Consider the following 14,028-nt stretch of genomic DNA (forward strand, 5'->3'; position numbering starts at 1 on the left):
AGGGTGTGATAGTTCATACATTTAATCCCAGCACTCTGGAGGCACAGGCAAGTAGATCTCTGTGAGTTACAGGCCAACTTAGTCTACAAAGAGAGACCAGGATAGCCAGGACTACACAGAGAAATCCTGTCTTGGAAAACCAGAAACCAAACCAACCAACCAACCAACCAACCAACTAAACACACAAAAAACAAGCCGACCAGGCTTAGTGATGCACGCCTTCAGTCCCGCACTTGGGAGGCGGAGGCGGGTAGGTCTCTGAGTTGAAGGCCAGTCTGACCTACAAAAGGAAATCCATGACAGCTGGCTGTTACACAGAAGAAACCCTGTCTCAAAAACCGAAACCAAACCAAACCAAAACAAGGAGAAAAGGCCAAAAGCCCAAAACCACCACCACCACTAATAAAAACAAAAAATTCTTTAGCAGGCACACCCCACCCCCACCTCCCCAGCCCCACCCCTACCTCCCCCAGCCCCACCCCCACCTCCCCAGCCCCACCCCCACCTCCCCCAGCCCCACCCCCACCTCCCCCAGCCCCACCCCCACCTCCCCCAGCCCTCACCCCCACCTCCCCCAGCCCCACCCCCTACCTCCCCCAGCCCCACCCCTACCTCCCCCAGCCCACCACCCCCACCTCCCCAGCCCCACCCCCACCTCCCCCAGCCCCACCCCCACCTCCCCCAGCCCCACCCCCTACCTCCCCCAGCCCCACCCCTACCTCCCCCAGCCCACCACCCCCACCTCCCCCAGCCCCACCCCTACCTCCCCCAGCCCACCACCCCCACCTCCCCCAGCCCCACCCCCACCTCCCCCAGCCCCCTAGCCCCACCCCCACCTCCCCCAGCCCCCCAGCCCCACCACCTCCAACCCCCACCTTCCCCAGCCCCACCCCTACCTCCTCCAGCCCCACCCCCACGTCCCCCAGCCCCACCCCCACCCAGCCCCACCCCCACCTCCCCTAGCCCCAGCCCTGGACAGCCTCTAATCTCCCCTATCTGTCAATTGCCTCTTCACTCACACATTTCTGTGGCCTTGAGTGACTGGCTTTGCTCACATAGTGATATGTAAGATTCATCTGTGACATGGGATCAAACTCCGTCCCCTGTACTTCAGGTCATATTCTACCATCTCATTTTCCAGATTTCATTTCTCTCTCAGTGGTTGATCCACGCTTGGGCCCTTGCTACCTCTTGGCTGTTGTAGCCAGTGTTCTAGGAATCTGTGCTTTGCAAACTTTCGTGTAGATAATGCGTTTTTATTTCTCTTGCCTACACTCCTGGAAGTGGAATTTCAGCGTCATGCAGAAATACTGTTTTACCTTCGTGTGTGTGTGTATGTGTGTGTGTGTGTGTGTGTGTGTGTGTGTGTATGTGTGTATGTGTGTGTATGTTTATGCGTGTGCATGTGTGTGTGTAATGTATGTGTATATGTGTGTGTATGTGTGTGTGTGTAATGTGTGTGTGTGTTGCAGATAATTTCCTAAAGTGGTTGCAGCATTTCACATCCCACCGCTGGCTAGCCCCTCTTTCTTTTTCTTTGTTCTTTTTGGTTTTTCAAGACAGGCTTTCTCTGTGTGGCTCTCCTTTTTCTCTCTTGTTTTGCTTTTGGTGCTGGGGATGGAAGCCAGGGCCCCGTGACATGTTGAACCCACCCCCACCCCCTGTCATGTGCAGCTCCTTGCTGTGGTTTTCACTTGAGCCTTCCTGCTGGCTGGTGATGCCGAGTGCTTTCTGGGCATATTGGACACTTGTGCCTATTTTTTGATGGAAAGTCTCTTTAGATGCTTTGCACATTTTATATTTTTGGGTATAAACTACGTCAGAAACATGACTAGCAGGCATTTCCAATAGACTTTCCTCTGCTGTGTGTTTGGGGTGGGGTGGGTGGGAGGTGTTGGCATGTGTGTGCGCACAGGTTTGTGTGTGTGGAGCTAGCGGTCCATAGCTAGTATCTTCCCTAATCATTGAAACAAAGTCTCTTGTCTCACTGAACCTAGGGCTCTCTGTTTTGTGGAATGGCTGGCCAGAAAGCCCCTGGGATTCACCTGTCTCCACTCCTCCCAGTGTTTGGTCACAGGCACATGTCACTGTGGCCTGGCGCACATGTCACTGTGGCCTGGCGCACATATCACTGTGGCCTGGCGCACATGTCACTGTGGCCTGGCTTTTTATGATTCAATTTGATCTCCACTTAATCCCAGCACTCAGGAGGCAGAGGCAGGGGGACTGCTGTGGGTTCAAGGCCAGCCTGGTCTACAAAGTGAGTCCAGGACAGCCAAGGCTACACAGAGAAACCCTGTCTCAAGAAACAACAAACAAACAAACAGAACCCCCAAACAAAAACGAATTGGTTCCCACACATGTGCAGCATTGGTAACCACTGTACCATCTCCCTAGCCCCATTTAGGTTAGTTTGTTTGTTTGCTTGGTTGGATTTTTGGTTTTTCAAGATAGGGTTTCTCTGAGTAGTCTTGACTACTCTGATAGTGCTTTGTAGACCAGGCTGGCCTCGAACTCACAGCAGTCTGCCTGCCTCTGCCTCCGGAGTGATGGGAGTGAAGGTGTGTGCCACCACCGCCCAGCCCCAGCCCTATGTAGGTCTCTGATGCATTTGAGTTCACTTTTGTCTTTGGTGTGAGGTCAGGGTCTGCCCTCACTCTCTCCTGTCTTCCAGAACCATGCTTTGAAGAGAACATTCTTTCCCTGTTGAAAGGTTTGGCGTCTTTATTGAATGCGTTGGCTGTGCATATATGAATTCATTTAAAGACTCTCCTAGCCCAGTGATCTCTGCTTATCTTTTATTGGTACCACACAGCCTGAAGTGAGCACTGTTGCTTATTTATTTTGAGTCAAGGTCTCACTGTACATGGCTGGCTGTTCTGGAACTCACTATGTAAAACAGGCTGACCTGGAACTCACATATGTCTGCTTGCCAAGTGCTGGAATTAAAGGTGTGCACTACCCAAACCAAGGCATAAGATAGTAGATTTTATTTTACTTTTTTAAAAGATATATTTATTACACATACAGTATTCTGCCTGCATCTGTGGCTGCACACCAGACGAGGGCATCAGATCACATTATAGATGGCTGTGAGCCACCATGTGGTTGCTGGGAATTGAACTCAGGACCTCTGGAAGAACAATCAGTGCTCTTAACCACTGAGCCATCTCTCCAGCCCAAGATAGTAGATTTTTAAAAGTTTGTTCAATCTGTGAGCCAGTGGGGCCCAGCTCTGGCCTGTCTGTTGTTTTGAGACAGTCTCGTGCTTCCCATGTTGGCCCCTTTGTATCTGAGGATGACCTTGAACTCTGACCCTGCCTGTGCCTTCCAAGTGCTAGAATTATAGGTGTACCCCACCATTCCTGGCCTCTTCTTGAAGTTCTTAGTCTTTTTTTTTTTTTTTTTTTTTTTTGGGTTTTTTTTTTTTTTTTTTTTTTTTGGTTTTTCGAGACAGGGTTTCTCTGTGTTAGCCTTGGCTGTCCTGGACTCACTTTGTAGACCTTAGTCTTAATAATAAAAGAATTTTAAAATAGACGAAAAAGGAAGCTTGAGGACAGTTTTATTTTGAGACAAAACCAACAAAGCCTTGACAGCTGCCTGAAAGAGTGAGGTAGAAAAGATAAGGCCAGGCACGATGACAAGGAGGCAAGGGGCAGGCAAATCTGTGAGTTCGAGACCAGCCTGGTCTACAAAGTGAGTCCAGGACAGCCAGTGCCACACAGAGAAACCCTGTCTCATAAAAACCAAAAAAAAATTTAAAAATAAAATAAAATAAAACGAGAAAGTCATGTTTTTAAGTTAGGGTCTAAGAAAGCCACAGGCTCAGCAGTGGGGTTTGGGGGCTTTGTGAGGTGGTGATGGGGTAGGTGCCTGTGTCTCTCCAAGGAGGGAACTCTGGGAACAGCTGCCCAGTTAGCCAGTAAGAGGGACTTCCTCTGTACGAGGCTCATTCCTGGATAGTCCCTTCACTCACACTTGTCCCTAGGGTTTCTCGATTTGTGACAGGGTCTCATAAAGTAGCCTAGGTTCACCATGATTTTATAATCTTCCCTGTCTCTCCCGGTAATCCGAGATTAGGAGTGTGTGCCACTCCACTGGTTAGCCTCAGAGTTTTGATAGTTTTGCTCAGTCTGTTAACACTAGGGATTGATTCCATACAGGGTTTCTTGCTTGTCCTGAGCCCAGGCAGACCCAGCCAAGCAGACGCATTTGCTCATCACTGGAGCTTGCCTGGATCCAGGATGGAGGATGGAGGTGGCAGGTGTGGTCCTCCTCCTGTGATCAGCACCCACCAGCCCAGACCTGTTCCTCCCCTTCTCCAGTCCAGCCAGTACCGGCGAGCTAGCCTGACCTCTTGTGTTGTCCTTCCTACCTTGCCCTGATTTGCACCTTTTAGACCCAGAAGGGCTGAGCATTTGGTGGTAGAACAGGGTTCCTGGCAGGTGTCTGGCCTTAGTGACTGGGTCCTCTGTCTCTGTAGATTATCAGTCTTGGGCCTGATTCTTGGTTTGTTTATTCGTTTGTTTGTTTGTTTGGGACAGCATCTCTCAATATGGTTGTCCTGGAATTAACTACGTAGACCAGGCTGGCCTCGACTTCACAAGGATCCATCTGCTTCTGCCTCAGTGTGCTGGGATTAAAAGCATGTGCCACCACTCCCAGCCTACACCTGATTTAAAGAAATTTTGGGGGCGGGTTTTTTTTGGAGGGGCTTTGAGACAGGGTTTCTCTGTGTAGCCGTGGCTGTCCTAGACTCACTTTGTAGACCAGGCTGGCCTCACACTCACAGTGATCCTCCTGCCTCTGCCTCCCTAGTGCCTGCTGGGCCTGATTCTTAAGAGACCACCCTGGGCCTGGAGAGATGGCTCAGTGGTTAAGAGCCCAGCCTGCCCTTCCAAAGGTCGTGAGTTCAATTCCCAGCAACCACATGGTGGCTCACAACCATCTGTAATGTGATATGGCGCCCTCTTCTGGCTTGCAGGAGTACATGCAAACAGAGCACTGTATACATAATAATAAATAAGTAAATCTTTAAAAAAAAAAAAGAGAGAGAGAGAGACCACCCACATTAGGCCTTTTCACAACCCAGCAGATGTTTGTCCTGGTTGTCAGGGCCGTTCCTAGTGTCACCCACCACCCACTCAAATTGAGCAGCAGAGTCTGGAGGTGACAGCTTGTGAGAGCCACATGGGGTGGCTGATAACAGCTTAGCTCACAGCCTGCTTAAAGGGTTTTCTTTGTTTCCCGAAGTAGGATGCGACTAGGGAGGTTCCTGAACCTCATTAGCAGGGATGGACAGGTGGTGAGTCTTGGGGCCTGAGCCTCTTGGAGCTCTGAAAGACACTTTCCAGGAAGAGTGGCGGCTGCTGCTGCTGCTGCTGCTGCTGCTGGAACTCCCTGCCTTGAGAACTCCTGTGAGCTGGGCACTTAGGTTTTTCATATCAGCAATTACCTTTTATGGCCTGGTGTACAGCGGTCTGGGCACTCGGATGTTTTCTGTGGTCCCTGAGCCCAGTTGCAAGTCCCCAGCCTTCCTCACGGGACTCAGCGGGTGCTTATGCAGGCGTTTGGGGCAGCCAGGTTTCCCAGTTAAGACTCTGGTGTGGAAACGGGAACCCTCTACGCAGCCTTAATCTGCCCCCCAGGATCCCTGCTGCATTATCCATATTTCCTTTAATTTGTGGAATTTCTAGTAAATGGGCTTAAAAATAGTTCTGGGCCTACTGCCAGGGCAGATGCGGGTGGCAGTCATTTCACCAACAGCGATCGGGGTAACCCTTGTGTCTTTTGGGCCTGTGCCTCAGGCAGGTCCTCCAAGCACACTCCTGAAGGGGAAAGCGCGGCACCCCATTCATGGAGAGTCAGGGTGGGTCTTGGCCGAGGGCCCTAAATCAGGCTGGGGGGAATGTGAAACGCACGCACGCACACACACATACACATACACACGCACGAACACGCACATATGCACACATGCCTTTGCAAGTTTCTGCGCTAGTATCTCTGAGCCGCACCCCAAATGATAAGTAAGGTCTCCCAGGGCTCTTGAACCTTGTGCTTGGGCCGCCTCCAAGCCTGGTATCTCCAAGCACCTCCTCTCTACTCCTCTTAGCTTTGTCAGGCTCCTCTGCTCAGGCCCGTGTCCCCAGTTTTCTAGGCCCTGCCTGGCCTGGTGTCTAAGCCTGGGAGTGGCTGTTGCCTCTCACTCAGCACTTTCTGACCCTCGCATTGCTCTAGCTTAGCGGCCAGAAGTGCCCTGAGCATGTTTGCTGTTCTGAGCACAGGGAGCTGGTCCTTGTCTGGGACCCTGGTCCAAGCTGACCCTGGGAGTGCTAAACACTGAGATCCGCCCTTTGCCCCCATGTCTTGGTCCAGGGCTCACTGGGTCCCAGCAGTATCACTGCCCTTAGAGTTCTGTACTCTGTTTAAATGTCACACGCAGGTTAGTGCCACATGCCCCCATTCTGGCCCAGAACTTTCCATCCTATAGGTCTCTACGCTCTTCTCCGGAAAGATAGAGGAGGTATCTACCTTATCTACCTGTGCAGGGCTGGACCCTTCAGTGGGGGTGGGGGTGGGGGTGGGGGTGCTGTCATTTAGGGTGAGGTTTGGTTCACGCCCTGGGACCCTTCGTTGTTTGTCTAGCTTCCTGGTCCTACAGCCGGGGAGTGGTCCCAGGAAGGGAAGCATCTGATTCTCCCCAGAAATCAGCCCCCAAGCTGGGGAGGGGGGAGGGGAGGGGAGGGGGATGCGCAGAGCTGTGGGGAGCTCTGATGGGCGTGTCCAGCCACTTAAATGTGTGTCAGGCCCACAGCAGCCCCTAAGAGCTTTTCTCCTGCCCAGTGCCTGCTGCTCTTTATGAGAAGTGGGGGCTGGGCATCTGTTGTGGGTGGGAACTGTGTTGACTGTAGGGGAGAGAGTGGAAAGTTGCCTCTGGGGCCTATTTTTAGGGACACACCCAGGTGAGGTTGACTTCCCCCAAGGTCATTCTTGGGTCCTTTGGGCCTCTGTCCCTAGCAGCCACCTTGCTAGGGTGTTGAGGTGGAGGGCCCCTGGGTTGTGTCCTCCCAGCTGATTTACTGCTTCTCTGTGTCTCTGATTTACATTAGCTTTTTAAGCATAATTAGAAATGCAGGGGATCTTTGTATCTTACCTCGCCTCTGACTATTTATGGCATGATATGCAGATGAGGAGATCTATGAATATTAAAAATGGGGTGTTCTGGGAAGTGGCTGAACTGAGTTGGGTGACCCATAGCCCAGCATGCATCAGTGGCACCCCCTGCCCAGCTCCGTCACAGCACCTGGGATCCAGGTGACTCTCCCCTGGTGCCCTGGTGGGGAGGGTCAAGGTCACAGGCCCACAAGTGAAAGGGGTAAGCAGAGACAGCTGCTCCTGCCCTTTAGCTGTGGAGTACCCCTGGTGAGCCAGGAGAGGACCTGCGTCTGCAGCTCAGGGAGGGCCGAGGGGGCAGGTGCATGCCGAGCCGCGCTGGCTTTTTAAGTTATTAAACTATGCCCAAGGGAGACACTCTTCAAGCTTACGTTATTTAAATTACAAATACGAGTAGGGAAGATTGTCGGCTCTCCTCAAAACACTGCTTAATTCTTCGGAAACCTTCTGAAAGCAGCCTGTGGCTCACGAGAGAGGGTTTTGCACAGTGGGCCTGCAGGGCTGGGAAGCCGAGGGTCTGGTACAGCAGAGGTGGTGGTGAGCTTGTGTGTGGGGGTGTTCCTGGTACGGCATACCCCCATCTCTGAGCAGTTTACTGATTCTACAAGACACACTGTTTTGTTTGCCGTAGGCCCTATCAGGTAAAAAACCCTAGTGCTTAGATCAGTGTTTCTCAACCTTCCTAATGCAGTTCCCTTAACACAGTTATTTCCTCATGTTGTAGTGAAACTCCCCCCCCCCAACCGTAAAATTATTTTGTTACATCCGGGTGTAGTGGCACACGACTTAATCCTAGCACTGGGGAGGCAGAGGCAGGCGGATCTTTGTGAGTTTGAGACCAGCCTGGTCTACAAAGTGAGTCCAGGACAGCCAGGACTACAAGAGAAACCCTGTCTTGAAAAACCAACCAACCAACCAAACTCCCCCCAAAACTTATTTTGATGCTACTTCATAACTATAGTTCTGCTATTGTTATGAATTGTAATGTAAACATCTGATATTCGGGATATCGATATGTGACACCCCCCCCCCAGGGGTCAGAACCCACAGGTTGAGAACCACTGGCTTAGACGACCACACAGACCAGTCGGGGCGTGGGTTCATTCCTCAGGCGAGCTGTCGGTATTAGAACTGTCACCTGCTTTTGCTCTTCCCTGCAGACATAAGGTCCTACAAGGCTGTACCAGCGCACAAGGCCCAGAGCTGTCAGATGCAAGACTGACCATTATGAGGAGTAGCACAGTCTGTTGCTGTGATCTTTGGGTGTGGGTGTTGTGTTCCATGGAGAGCTCGTGCTGGGTGGCGTCACACACACACACACACACACACACACACACACACCACACACACACATTGGTTTTATTCTTTCTCTAAGGACCAGTAAAGAGCAACAAGAGGGAAAAGATTGACAAGCCAATTTTTTAATTGGCTTGCCTCCCTTTTTCTTCTGAGGAAAAAGAGAGAGAGAGAGAGAGAGAGAGAGAGAGAGAGAGAGAGAGAGAAAGAAAAAGACAAGCTTCCAGGCAAACACTGTGTTGTGCAGTTATAACAGGCTTTTATGGCTGTTGCTACTCCAGGCCTGTGGTCTGGCAGGAGAAAGCCCCATTTAAGGGGCTTCATTTAGTCCCTCCATGGTTCTCTAAGGGGACCTAGCGTGTTGGGGATCTGCCTCTTCTGTGGCAGAGCTGGGGAGGTCCCTGTACCTCCTCTCTTTCTCCAAGTATGGAGACTGAGGCATATTCTCCTCTCATGGCGGAGCCCTGGGGACCTTATACAGTGCTAGCTTTGGTCCAGTCAGCTACAGGGCCGGACCTCACCTTTTTGCTTTTATTATTTGAGGACCAAAGACACCCATGACTCTGGATGTCAAAATTAGGAAGCCAGGGAATTTGATGATCAGGTGTCCATGACGCAGGCCCTGGCCCCGCAGCTCCCAGGTCCTGATCCCAGACTTCTGGTTTGTACCACCTAGAGGGGTTCGGATGGGTAAACGGGCAGCATATGCAGTTAGCATGAGCAGTGTGGGAAGCGGGCATTGGCAGTCAACACCACAGTTTTCAGCCCCTGCAAACACTAAAGATTCCATTAGCAGCAAGGCCTCGGGCAGCTCAGCTCTGCCTGATGGTATTTTAAAAGTTTAATGCAAACCTCAGGGCCAACCTGGGGCTTCACCCAGCTCTTGGAGAGCTGAGCACACCCAAGCCAGCAGCCAGGACCCTGGGTGCCCCCACAGGTCCCTGGCGATGACCAGTCTAGTCAGCTGTTGGGAAGAAAACCATAAGGAAGCAGAGTTTCTCCCCTAGCCGACAGTGTGGTAGGAAGGGGTTTCCTTACTGTCCTCACTGAGCTCCGGCCAGGCTGTGTTCCATCTGCAGTCCCCGTGGGGCTGGTGCCTTGCACAAACCTCCTGGTTCTTCCGGCCTGACTGGGTGTGTGAGGCTGCCTGGGGAGAGGTTCCCTAGTAGTGTCGTCTTCCTCCCTTGGCAACTGTGTGGTGCTGGTGGTGGGGGTACCTGTGTGTTTGCTGAGGTGCAGGGCTTCTTACTTAATTGACAGGATTAAGTCCTGCAAAATAGTTGAATTTCTCTCTCCTCCCTTTCTGGGAGTCATCATGCGGACACCAAGCTCCATCCTTTCCGGTGCTGTGCCACTGTCTAGCAAGTTCCTAAAGTCCTTGCAGGATGGGAGAGTTTTCTGCAGGCTGGTTTCAGAGTGCTGGGAAGGTTGGCCTCTGCTTGTTGGTGAGCCTGTCCTGTCTCTGGCTATGCCCTTGGAGTGGTTTTGTGTCTTTGCTTGCCAGGGTTGTGGTTCTAAGACCCAGGTCAGCCTTGGAGTGCTGCTGCGTGGCTGAGATCTGTCCCCTCATTAGAATCCTTCCTGGAATGTTAACTCTGACAGAAAGTCCCTTCTGCTTGGGGACTGAACTCTGACAAAGCACTGCCTGGCCCCTGTGTGTAAGTCTGTCCGGATGCAGTTCTGGTGCCTTCACGTCTGTCCCTAGTGCCCGCTCATCAGTTTTCTTTCCACATCTACCCGTTGACTTCGGTGCTTTCAATGGCCTGTTAGGACCCTAGCCTCTCTTGGGACACTGTTTACAACGACCTCACCCATCTCCTATTCTGGAGATGTCTGGGAACTCCCAGGAGTCTCTACTATGTGGGGCAAGGGTACCAAGGTGAGCATAGCAGTAGGGCGGGCCTGTACTTGGCTTTGGAGTGTTTTCATGGGTTTCCCTAAAGTAGGGTCCATCTTGGAGACTGTTACGAAGAGACAGTTTCTCAGTGCAGACACTGTGAGGATGGATGGGGTAAGCAAAGACAGAGGGACAATTTACTTGACTGGAGAAATTTCCATAAGCAAAGGAAGAGCCAGGAGCTGGCCGAGCACAGCTGGGCACCACCATACAGGGTTAGTGTAGAGTGGTGAAGATTCAGGTTCCATCCTCCCCACGGAGCAGGCAGCCACACTCTGGCCCACTTTGGTGCAACGTTCCCTCAGCCCCAGCTGCAGCCCCAGGGTCAGCCCTGGCTAGTCTTACTTTCACGGTCCTGCCTGGAGTGTAAGCCAAGCCTTTATTTGATTCTTTTCTCCTAAAGTTCAGCTTTGTTTCTGCCCCAGCCAAGGCTTCTAAGAAAGCAACCTAAAACCAGCTCCGGTCCGGTTCTCGCAGGCTGGGTGCAGGCATCAGCATTGCCAGCACAGGTGGCCTGAGGACAAGGTAGCAAATGAGCCAGTTGTCCTCGGTCCCTGTGGACCGAGTCGGTCTCGTCACCTTCTGGGAGAATAATGGCCCCTTCTCTGTATGAGGTGGACTGGCCCAGGTCCTGGGCGCCAGCCCTTGAGGTATGGACCTAAATGCCTCACCTGCTCGGGTCAGAGCAAATCATAGACACCATCAGTTTACACAGTAGCAGGCCTGTGGATTCTGTCTGTGCTCAGTAACTTCCCCAGAGTCTATCTTGACCTCAGTGCACAACAGACACGGGAGACTACAGGCCTTAGGAAGTGGCCGATGCTGGCAGGACATGGAAGGGGCTGCCCAGCCACTTGACTCTTTTCTCTGATTCTTTTGTATCTAGTTACTGATCAGCTCAGCCTTGGGTATTGGGACCCTCCTAGAGCTGGGTCATCCTGTGGCTTTGCTGGCTTCTGTCCCCTGGGCAGGCTTCAGGAGAGCCTGTTTGGCTGGGGCTGCCTATGGCAGAAGCTGTGCCCTTTGAGAGGAAAGCTTCTCCGTGGTGGCTGCCATAGGTCTGCGAATGGAGCCTTTTGGTCTTTTATGTGCTGTGTGTCTCTGAGTAGCACAGTCCCTCTCTAGCCAGGCCCAGTGGTCAGCCAGTGGCCCACACAGGCCTGAGCACACCTAGACCTGCCCAAGATGGGCTTGTGGGGCCTTCCTGATAGATTTTTGGAAGGGAGCAGCCACTAAGAAGGAAGGTAGAAGGATTGTTCTGGGTGGGATATGGCCCAGAGGTGCCCCCGGCAAGCCCTGCGTCTGCTGGCCTTGTGGAGAACAGCCCTTCAGCAGGACTGAGCTCTAGTTTGCAGCCCCCAAGTCCCAGAGAGCCTCATGGCCACCTGGAGGGCTCTCATTACCTGCTGTCGGACAGAGGCTTGGAAGGCAGTGCAGGCTGGGCTCGCTGGCAGCTTCCACACCTGGATTTTTCCCTGTCCCTGTCCAGTTGCTTTTTGTGTAAACATGGAGGTTCCAGAAGGTTCTTTTTTTTTTGTTCTCTTGGTGCCTCAGAGGGTACACTGGGGACGAGGGGTCGTTGGTGCTGCCACCTGCTCCTCCTGGTCTGTACCACCTTGATAGTGCTGCTCAGCAGACATCCCCATGGCCAGCCTTGACCCTTTCCCTTCTTGCAGGTAGAATATATTCCTTCTGGAAGCACAGTTAGTGACAGTGGGAGAAACTGAGGCAGGCTGTCCAGTAGCTCTCCCCAAGGCTTCTGCAGTTAAGCAAATGCTATGGCTACCCCTTGCCAGAACAAGACCTCAGGAAGGGCATGGGAGACGCTTTTCATAGACACCGGGCATGAGCTGGTCTTTATTTCCAAAAAGTGTTTCAGGGAGAGGGAGGAGCAGGCGCCTGTTCACCTCTATCTGGTCTGCCTGGCCACAAAGTTACTCCTTCCTTAAAAAGCCAGTCAAGGATGGAAAGATGGGGATGGGGTGGGGCCAGGGTTCTGGACCTACAAGGCCTACTGTTATGGAGCCTGTGCCCCAGCAGAGTACATGGCTCTGAGGCCCTGAGAAGTGAGGGAGATAGCTCCAGGGTCCTGGTCCCTTCCCAGCCTGGGCCTCTTTAGGACCCCTTTGGCATCCTCCTTCCTGCTCCCTCCAACTCCTGGCTGTGTTTGCACCTCTTCTCTACCGGGGTGCTGTCATCCTTCCTCCTTCCCTAGCTCTCCTGCCCAGCCTCTTGCTCCCCAGGAAGAGTTAAGTTACACGCGCTGCCAGCTCTGCAGACTGTTTGGAATAGTTTAAATGCTTTGACACTGGGTCTGTACAGGATGGCAGGGAGGCAGTTTACTGGGTAATTCATATGCAAAACTGCACTATAAATTTCCAAGCTGTCTCAGTTGCCGTGGCACCACGAAGCATTTCTCCACGTACAGTACAGTATTTCTGCCATCTTTGTTTGCATTGCAGTGAGTCATCAAAAGTCTGTCTTGCACCAACACCCGGAGCCGTGCATTCCTCTGGCACCAACGCGCCACTGTTTTTAAAGCTGGGGCTGGGAGCTGGCATTTACTTCAGCTCCCAAATCAAAGGCGGCTATTCATTCCCGAGAGCTGCCTGGATGTTCGTCTGCATCCGGCTGCTTCATTGAGATGCTGCGCGCTGCCCGGGAGAGCCGGCCTGGGTGCAGCTGAGCTGCGGCCGCCTAGCCCAGCGCCCAGCTCTCTACCACCCCCACCCCTCCTGCAGGGCTCCTCACGCCCTCCCCACCTCAGGGTTCCTTGCTGCATTCCCGGAGCAGCTGGCGGGCCGGTGTGCCGGAGCCTGCTGCCAGGCTGAGTGGGCAGTGTCTGCCGCCGGCCACAGCCGCTAAAGGTAGGTCTGTCCTCTCCTGCTCCTGCCTGGGGCCAGCCAGCAACTTCTCTGCAGCGGGGGCACTGCGGGACGCCCCGGCGCTGCGCCCACCTGCCCAACTCCGGGCGCAGGGTGGCTCCGCCCTCCTCTCCAGCCACCCGGCGCCTCTGCGGCCGCCCGCACTTTCCTCCCGTGGGACACAGCGGCCCTTTGTGCGGCTCTGCAGAGTTGGGCCAGGGCCTGCGCCTTCTCCGGCCACCCCCCCACCCGCCATCGGCAGAGTCCTGTGCTGATAAACAGTAGCGGCCTGCCCCCACCCCTGCCCCCTGGCGGGCTTAGTCCTGAGACCCTTTTAGTTACCTGGGCTGGGACTAAGCCAGCAGGGATTGGCCAGTTTTGGAAGTGGGGCGAAGGGAGGGCGCACAGAGGCTGCTCTGCGACAAGCGCCAAATCCTTTCGCATCCCTGAGGGTGCTCAGGACCTGGGTGCTGGTTTGGGGAGCCAGAAGTGCATCCAGAGCCCTTGCACCTGGCAGATCGAGGTCTGTCCCCAAGGGAAGAGTGGAGGAAGGAGCCCACTAAGTTCTCTCAGCCTTAGTCCATCTTCTTGATGTCCCTTATCCCTCCTTAGCCGTCAGAGGAAGCTGGAAGCTGAGCAAGGTCTATGGGAGGGGGACAGCTGCTCTGCAGTTCCTCAGAGTGCCCTCCGCTGGCTGCTCAGCGGGCAAAGAGGAAAAACAAACCTGAAACTAGAGCCCTCCCTTCTCTGGGATTGACATGGATGGACGTCCTTCTCAGGGAAGACTGCACAGCGAGG

General features: G+C 53.3%; 1 protein-coding gene across 2 annotated transcripts in view; it reads left to right on the plus strand.

Moving 5' to 3' along the window:
- The window catches only part of NACC2 (NACC family member 2), a 73,793-nt gene that overhangs the window by 23,094 nt on the left and 36,671 nt on the right, over nt 1-14,028 (plus strand). Inside the window, exon 1 of one of the 2 annotated variants that reach the window (XM_084800232.1) lies at nt 12,872-13,233. The exons of the other annotated variant lie outside the window; for it this stretch is intronic. The gene's annotated coding sequence lies outside the window, so the exon portion shown is untranslated. Of the gene's footprint in view, nt 1-12,871; nt 13,234-14,028 lie in introns of those variants that run through there. 2 annotated transcript variants of the gene reach the window in all.

This window comes from Acomys minous (assembly GCF_964271855.1).
Source record: "Acomys minous genome assembly, chromosome: 10".
NCBI lineage: Eukaryota > Metazoa > Chordata > Mammalia > Rodentia > Muridae > Acomys > Acomys minous.